The 8,449-nt window shown below is 54.2% G+C and overlaps 2 long non-coding RNA genes across 2 annotated transcripts; both read left to right on the top strand.

The window, feature by feature from the left end:
- Positions 1-3,717: 3,717 nt before the first annotated feature.
- Positions 3,718-4,066, top strand: LOC139025531 (uncharacterized). Its single transcript, XR_011477126.1, has 4 exons — positions 3,718-3,739; positions 3,844-3,884; positions 3,941-3,953; positions 3,995-4,066. It is a non-coding gene; the product is annotated as an uncharacterized lncRNA (long non-coding RNA).
- Positions 4,067-4,550: 484 nt separating this feature from the next.
- Positions 4,551-5,148, top strand: LOC139025530 (uncharacterized). The gene is made up of 3 exons (XR_011477125.1): positions 4,551-4,612; positions 4,770-4,810; positions 5,076-5,148. It is a non-coding gene; the product is annotated as an uncharacterized lncRNA (long non-coding RNA).
- The last annotated feature ends 3,301 nt before the right edge of the window (positions 5,149-8,449 follow it).

Below are 8,449 nucleotides of genomic sequence, written 5' to 3'. Positions count from 1 at the left end.
GGGAGTGAGCGCACCCGCCCAGGGGACGCCGCCCTGGGTCGGCGCTCCGAGAGATACGCCCCAACGCCCCTGCGTGTGCCGTCGAGGTACCCCCAACCCCGGCTAGTCCTCCAGTACCACCCCCAACGCCCCTTGCTCCTCCAAACCACCCCCAACCGGCCCTGTCCTCCGAGTTGACCGACCCCCAAGCCGGGCGCCTGCTGTCCTCCGGAGTACCCCCAGCACCCCGTGGTCGCCTCCGGATGACGCTGCGCCAGAGCGGCGCCCGGGCCTGGGAAGGTACGACTGCCAGGTGACCCCCCAAGGCCACCACGGGTCTTACCTATGCCTCCCGCGGGCGCCCGGCCAGTGAGAACCGCCCTGGTCCTTCCGGGAGGTACCCCCAAGGACCGCTCGGGCTTCCGCCGATACCGCCCAACCCCCTCGGATGTGGCCTCGCGGAGTACCCCAAAGGGCCCCCCTGTGGTCTGCTTCGCAAGTACCCCCGCCAGGAGGGAGAGATGTTGTATATCCTTCCCTGTGTCCTCCTATACGCCACGCTCCGAGCCAGACAGCTCCCGCTGGTCCGGTCCGTTTTTTTACTCCCCCAAGTTGTTTTGATAGATGGGGGGGGTAGGAAGGGCCCCCCTGGTTCCTCCGATTACCCCACCAAGAGGCGCCCCGCCCTGCGGGTTTCCTCCATATCCCCCGAGACCCCCTGTCCTCCAGGACCCCCGCAAACGCCGCTGGTTCCTTCCAACCCCCCAGAGGAAGGGAAGGAGGGAGGGAGACGCCCGGTGCCTCGAGTACCCCGGACCCCGCTTCCTCGAGACCCCCCAAAGAGAAGAGCCCCCTGGTGCTGCCAGTACCCCCCCCGATCCCCCTGGTTCTCCACTAACCCCCCCAGACCGCCTGGTCCTCCAGTACCCCGCGAGAGAAGTGCCGCCCTGGTCCTCAGTAGCCCCCCAAACCCCGCTGGCAGTCCACCTGTTCCAGTACCCCCAAGCCCTGCCTCAGAAACCCCACCCCTGGAGGTCCTGGCAGTCCCTAATGCCCCCCCCCAACCCCTCGTTCTCCAGTACCCAACCCCCTGGTCCCCATACCCCACCCCTGTGTCCAGACCCCCCCCCCCCCAACCCCTGGTCCTCCAGTACCCCCCAACCCCCCAACCCCCTGGTCCTCCAGTACCCCCAACCCCCTGGTCCTCCAGTACCCCCAACCCCCTGGTCTCCATACCCCCACCCCCTGGTCCTCCAGTACCCCCCCAACCCCCTGTCCTCCATACCCCCCAACCCCTGGTCCTCAGTACCCCCCAAACCCCTGGTCCTCCAGTACCCCCAACCCCCTGGTCCTCCAGTACCCCCCAACCCCCTGTCCTCCGAACCCCCACACCCCCTGTCCTCCAACCCCCGCCCTCCCGCCGCCCCCCTGGTCCGTCCAGTACCCCCAACCCCTGGTCCTCCATACCCCCCCCACCCCTGTCCTCCAGTACCCCCCCAACCCCCTGGTCCCCAGACCCTCCGCCCCCAACCCCTGGTCCTTCCAGTACCCCCAACCCTGCCCTCCATTACCCCAACCCCCTGGTCCTCCAGTACCCCCAACAGTACAGTTTATTTGTATTGTAATCCTGGACAAGCAGACCTCATCCAACTTGTCAACTAATCATCAAGCCCTCAATGAGTTGAATGAGGTGTGTTGGTCCAGGATTACAATACAAATCAACTGTACTGTTGGGGGATCTGACTAGTCTGTCTGCCTGTCTGCCTGTCTGCCTGTCTGCCTGTCTGCCTGTCTGCCTGTCTGCCTGTCTGCCTGTCTGCCTGCCCAGAACGTATCCATGATCTCCTCTTTGATTGGTCAGTATTCTTTTTAGAGGACATACTAGTGCCCTAATCTCTCCTCTTTGATTGGCCAGTATGCTTCAGAGGAGGCAGAGCTGCTGCTAGTGGGGAACAAGCTGGACTGTGAGACGGACCGCATCGTCACTAAACAGACTGCGGAGAGGGTGAGTTACACACTGATCTAGGATCAGATAACTGACGATATCCTCACCTCAAATCATTTGAGGGAGGAAAATGAGGTCAGAGTGCAGGCTCTCCGCTTCACAGCTCTGTATGGGTTTTGGCTGACATAAAATGTAACATTCACATCAACAGTGTAATGTTTGGATTCAGTCTGGTCAGGTGAACTGTTGTGTCCTCACCTTTTGGTCTAATCATTTCCCCATTATCTCCAAACTGTTCTCGTTCATTTGCTACCATTGTTATACATTTACTTTTATAGTTCTTCTGTTAGAAACGTTTAAATTTGGCCCTATCCGTATGGGCCAATTCCCACGAGTGTAAAGGGTTAATTCCGCTGTAGATTAAACACAGACGTCGCTCTTGTTACAATAGCTCACCTCATCAGAGGAATGTGTAGGAGGCAGTGACATTTTCACTTTACATTGTGCTTTGAAGATCCACTGAAGAATCAGACAGTTAATGAAAAACCTTCAGTTGGAAATTACCCAGAGTTCTGAGTGCTTTAAAGTTTGGTCAGGAGCCTCCCCAATGGTCTAAGGTACTGCATCGCAGTGCTTGAGGTGTCACTACAGACCCGGGTTTGATCCCAGGCTGTGTCCACAGCTGGCCGTGACCCATGAGGCGGCGCACAATTGGCCCAGCGTCTTCCGGGTTAGGGGAGGGTTTGTCCGGCCGGGATTTCCTTGTCCCATCGCGCTCTAGCGAATCCTTGTGGCGGGCCGGGCGCCTGCAAGTTGACATAGTCGCCAGCTGGACGGTGTTTCCTCAGACACATTGGTGCGGCTGGCTTCCGGGTTAAGCGAGCAGTGTGTCAAGGCGCGTTGGCAGGGTCGTGTTTCAGAGGACACATGGCTCTCGACCTTCGCCTCTCCCGAGTCCGTACAAATAACATTTGATTTGAGTTGCAGCGATGGGACAAAACTGTAACTACCAATTGGATATCACGAAATTGGGGAGAAAAATGGGTAAATTAAGTTTGGTCACTTTCTATATTTATAATCTTGCCGGACCCCCGGGAAACAAAACTACAGAAGTTCCATTTCTGTCCGCAGTTTGTCTCAAGGATATCTGGGTTGCGTTTCTGCGAGGCCAGTGCCAAGGATAACTTTAACGTGGAGGAGTGCTTTCTAAAACTAGTGGACGACATTCTAGCAAAGGTGAGTAGTTAACCTCTTGTTGTCTCTGCTATAACTAAAATATATATTTTATTATTTTCAATGTAATGATTTTTTCTTCATTATTTGTTAGGAAATCAATAGTTTCCTGTGACTGTAAATATATTATTAAGTTATAATAGTCTACAATGTGTTTTATAGTATTGTGATTAGGCATTTTTGTTTGCCAAACCAACTGCTGACTCAGACAAGGAAAGATGTCGTTGAATCCTAGATTTCCTAAAATGTTTTCCTATAATTCCCAATATTGTCTTGTGTGTGACTGTAGCCGGTACAACACGTCACTGTAGCCGGTACAACACGTCACTGTAGCCTGTACAACAGGTGACTGTAGCCTGTACAACAGGTGACTGTAGCCTGTACAACAGGTGACTGTAGCCTGTACAACAGGTGACTGTAGTGGTTACCGGGGGGATCTCAGCAGGGTGGAGCACGAGGGTGGTGGAGTGTGGAGGTGGATGGGATCTCAGCAGGGTGGAGGAGGATGGTGGAGGTGGAGGTGATGGGGATCTCACAGGGTGGAGGGGGATGTGTGAGTTGTGGATGGGGGATCTCAGCAGGGTGGAGGGGGGAGATAAAGAGTGGATGGTGGATTAGGGGGATCTCAGCAGGTGTGGAGGGGATGGGGAGGTGGTAGGGGGATCTCAGCAGGGTGGGAGGAGGAGGTGGAGGTGGTGGGGGATCTCAGCAGGGTGGAGGGGGGATGGTGAGGTGTGTAGGGGGTTCACAGGGTGAAGGGAGGATGGTGGAGGTGGTAGGTAGGGGTCTCAGCAGGGTGGAGGGAGGATGTGGAGGTGGAGGGGAGATCTCCAGCAGGTTGAGGGAGGATGGTGGAGGTGGTAGGGGGATCTCGCGAGGGTGGAGGGAGGATGGTGGAGGTGGTAGGGGATTCAGCGGGTGGAGGGAGGATGGTGGAGGTGGTAGGGGGATCTCAGCAGAAGGTGGAGGGAGGAGGTGGAGGTGGTAGGTGGGATCTCAGCAGGGTGATAGGTGGGAGGTTGGATGGGGGATCTCAGCAGGGTGGAGGAGGAGGATGGGTGGAGGTGGTAGGGGGATCTCAGCAGGGTGGAGGAGGATGGTGAGTGTGTGTAGGGGGATCTCAGCAGGGTGGAGGAGGATGGGGAGGTGGTAGGGGGATTCAGCAGGGTGGAGGGAGGATGGTGAGGTGGTAGTGGGGATCTCAGCAGGGTGAGGGAGGATGGTGGAGGTGGATGGGGATCTCAGCAGGGTGGAAGGAGGATGGTGGGGAGTGGTGGGGGCGGCTAAGCAGGGGGGGAGGATGGTGGAGGGTGGTGGGTTGGGGGGGGGGGGGGGAAGGGAGTGGAGGGAGCTGGAGGTGGAGGTGGAGGTTGGGTATGGGGGATCCAAGCAGGGTGGAGGTAGGATGGTGGAGGTGGTAGGGGGACTCAGCAGGGTGGAGGGAGGATGGTGGAGGTGGTAGGGGGATCTCAGCTAGGGTGGCAGGTGAAGGATGGTGGTAGGGATGGGGGAGGGAGGATGGTGGGTGGTAGGGGGAATCTCAGCAGGGCGAGAAGGGAGGATGGTGGAGGTGGTAGGGGATCTCAGCAGGGTGGAGGAGATGGTGGATGAGTGGTTAGGGGATCTCAGCAGGGTGGAGGGAGGATGGTGGAGGTGGTAAGGGGGAAATGCTCAGCAGGGGTGGAGGGAGGATGGTGGAGGGTGGGTAGGGGGATCTCAGCAGGTGGGAGGGGATATGGTGGAGTGGAATGTGGGGGCTCAGCAGGGTGGAAGGAGGATGGTGGAGGTGGATGGGGATCTCAGCAGGGTGGGGGGAGTTGATGTGTGTGGAGTTGGTAGTGGATCTTCAGCAGGGTGGAGGGAGGATATGGTGGAGGTGGGATGGGGGGTCTCAGCAGGGTGGAGGAGGATGGTGGAGGTGGTAGGGGGGTCTCAGCAGGGTGGAGGGAGATATGGTGGAGGGTGAGGGGGATCTCAGCAGGGTGGAGGTGAGGATTGGTGGAGGTGAGATGGGGATCTCAGCAGGGTGAGAGGAGAGGAATTGGTAGGAGAGTGGAGGGGGATGGCTCAGCAGGGTGGAGGGAGGATGGGTGGAGGTGGTAGGGGGATCTCAGCAGGGTGGAGGAGGATGGTGGAGGTGCATGGCAGGGGAATCAGCAGGTGGGAGGGAGGATGGTAGGAGGTGGTAGGGGGATCCAGAGTGGAGAGATCTGAGCGTCGCGGGCGTCGAGGGATGGAGGTGGCTGTGAGGTGGTTAGTGGGAGGTATTGCTAACAGCAGGTGAGGATAGAAAGTCACACCCCCCTGAAAGAAGAGGACCCCCGCCCGCGGGGTTTTTTTTATTTTGTGGAGGGTTAGGATTGGTTGTGATGGTGGTAGGGGGATCTCAGCAGGGTGCGAAAGGGAGAAGGTCGAGTCGGTGGAGGGGGATGTCTATCTCGGAGTGAGGAGGATAGGCATGGAGGTTGGTGGTCAGGGATCTCAGCAGGGTTGGAGGGAGGAAGTCCAGTGCAGGGGGTAGGGGGATCTCTTAGCAGTTGGTGGAGGAGGATGGTGGAGGTTGTATAAGGTGGATCTCAGCAGGGTGGAGAGCTATAGGTGGGATGGGTAGGTGTTCAGGGAGGAGATTCTGCAGCCGGTGAGGAGATAGGTGGAGGTGGTAAGGGGTCCTCATGCAGGGTGCGAAGGGAAGAGAATGGTAGAGAGTGGAGGGGGGAGGGAGAAGGAGGGACGTACTCACAGTCATACAGCGCATCGCGTTTGGCGGTGTTTGGGAGTCAGTGAAGGACACGAAGTCGTAGGCCTGCAGAGACGAGGAAGTACCGGTCTGTGGGGAAAGCGCTGCCGAGATGGGAAATCTTCCAGAGGCATCTAGAATGAGACAAGAGGAAAACGAGCACACAAGAAGTACGGTAACGTTGAACATTAGAAACACGTCTCACGTGGTGTTACAGGACTAACAGTCTACCGTGGCTCGTACACAGGCTACAGCCAAGTGGAATGGGTTATCTCAGTTACATGTCTACTGTTGGGGAGGCATGGCTACCGGAAGTAAAATACCTGTTGTTTATTGCCCACGGCCTACAGCCAACTGCGCGTGAGTACAGGCCTATCAGTCCACTCTTGTTTGTACAAGGCTACAGCACCGTGTATATTGTTACACGTAGCTTCCAGTCATCTTGTAGGTAGGACAGGTCTACAGATCCCGTTGTTGTGTAATCAGGCTACAGTCACGCTGTTATGTATCAGGCTAAAAAGTCACTCTCGCTCACAGAAGCACTACTAGTCAGCGGTGTTGTAAGATACAGAAGCTAAACATGAACATGATTGTACCAGCACAGCGCGAATCTGTGTTGTATTCGGCGTATCAGTCACAACACAAGATATGAGTGAGTTGGGATAACCTCTTTATTAGGTAAACTATTTTAGGGAAATCTAGGAATTCAACGTAGCATCTTTTCCTTGATCTGATCAGCAGGTGTGTTTGGCAAACAAAACTGCTAATTTCACAATACTAATGAGTATATATCACATATGTGTATTGGAGCTACTGATCCGCTTTGAGATAAATTAATATGGATTTTTGTATCATGTCAACAGCGGTGGAAACGTATTGTATTTACCTAGACAACATAATGGAAGAAAAAGAATCAATTCATGAAAATAATAAAATATAATATATTTTTAGTAATAGCAAGGACAACAACCGGAGGTTAACTATCGGTTGCACCTGTCTACCCGAATGTCGTCCACCCTATTAGGAAAGCGGACTGGCCTCCACGTGTAAAGTTATCCTTGTGGTCACTGAAGACAGCTGCAGAAAAAAGCAACCGGACAAGCAGTATAACCTTGAAAAACCTGCGGACAAGAACATATGGACTTCACATGTATTGAGAGTATTTAGTAATTCCGGAAGGGGCTCGGCCAAAGACCTATACCACAGAAGTGAACCAACACTTAATTATTCCCATTTTTTTTTTTCTTCTCCCATATTTTTTTTCGTGATATCCAATTGGTCAGTTACCAGTTTTTGTCCATCCGCTGCATTGTACTCATCAAATCATAATGTATCATAATGTTTTATGTATGTATCGGACTCTGGGAGAGCTGTAAGGTCGATGAAGCCATGTTGTCCTCTTGAACCCTTACGACACTGAACAAAGCTTCTGCCAACTGCGCTCTATGACACAAAACTGCGTGCTTTAAACTCAGGAAAACCAGGGCCGAGAGGCCCGACTAGCACAATGTGTGTCCTGAGGAGCCGTGTAGAATCACCGGTCCAGTATGGTCGTACTTATGTCATCTTGACAGGCCGTCCCTCGGCCCCCGCCATACGACAGCGCCAGTCGCCCGCCCTGATGATGCTGCCGATGGGACACAGGACAATCCCGCGCCCGGAGGGCACAGAACCGCAGAAGTCGTCTCCCTTCCCCTAACCCGGAAGACGCTGGCCAATTGTGCGCCGCCTCATGGGTCACGCCAGCGGTGACACAGCCTGGGATCAAACCCGGGTCTGTAGTGACACCTCAAGCACTGCGATGCATACCTTAGACCATTGGGGAGGCTCCTGACAAACTTTAAAGCACTCAGAACTCTGGTGTAATTTCCACTGAAGGTTTTTCATTAACTGTCTGATTCTTCAGTGGATCTTCAAAGCACAATGTAAAGTGAAAATGTCACTGCTCCTACACATTCCTCTGATGGGTGAGCTATTGTAACAAGAGCGACGTCTGTGTTTAATCTACAGCGGAATTAACCCTTTACACTCGTGGGAAGCCCTATACGGAAAGGGCACAAATTTAAACGTTTCTACAGAAGAATCTATAAAAGTAAATGTATAACAATGGAGCAAATGAACGAGAACAGTTTGGAGATAATGGGAGAATGATTAGACCAAAAGGTGAGCGACACAACAGTTCACCTGACCAGACTGAATCCAAACATTACACTGTTGATGTGAATGTTACATTTTATGTCAGCCAAAACCCATACAGAGCTGTGAAGCGAGAGCCTCAGCTCTCGACCTCATTTTCCTCCTCAATGATTGTGAGTGAGATATCGTCAGTATCTGATCCTAGATCAGTGTGTAACTCACCCTCTCCGCAGTCTGTTTAGTGACGATGCGGTCCGTCACAGTCCAGCTTGTTCCCCACTAGCAGCAGCTCTGCCTCTCTGAAGCATACTGGCCAATCAAGAGAGAGAGATTAGGGCACTAGTATGTCCTCTAAAAGAATACTGACCAATCAAAGAGGAGATCATGGATACGTTCTGGGCAGGCAGACAGGCAGACAG

The sequence above is a fragment of the Salvelinus sp. IW2-2015 genome, unplaced genomic scaffold (assembly GCF_002910315.2).
Source record: "Salvelinus sp. IW2-2015 unplaced genomic scaffold, ASM291031v2 Un_scaffold2816, whole genome shotgun sequence".
Lineage (NCBI taxonomy): Eukaryota > Metazoa > Chordata > Actinopteri > Salmoniformes > Salmonidae > Salvelinus > Salvelinus sp. IW2-2015.
This window is presented reverse-complemented; position numbering and strand designations above follow the sequence as displayed.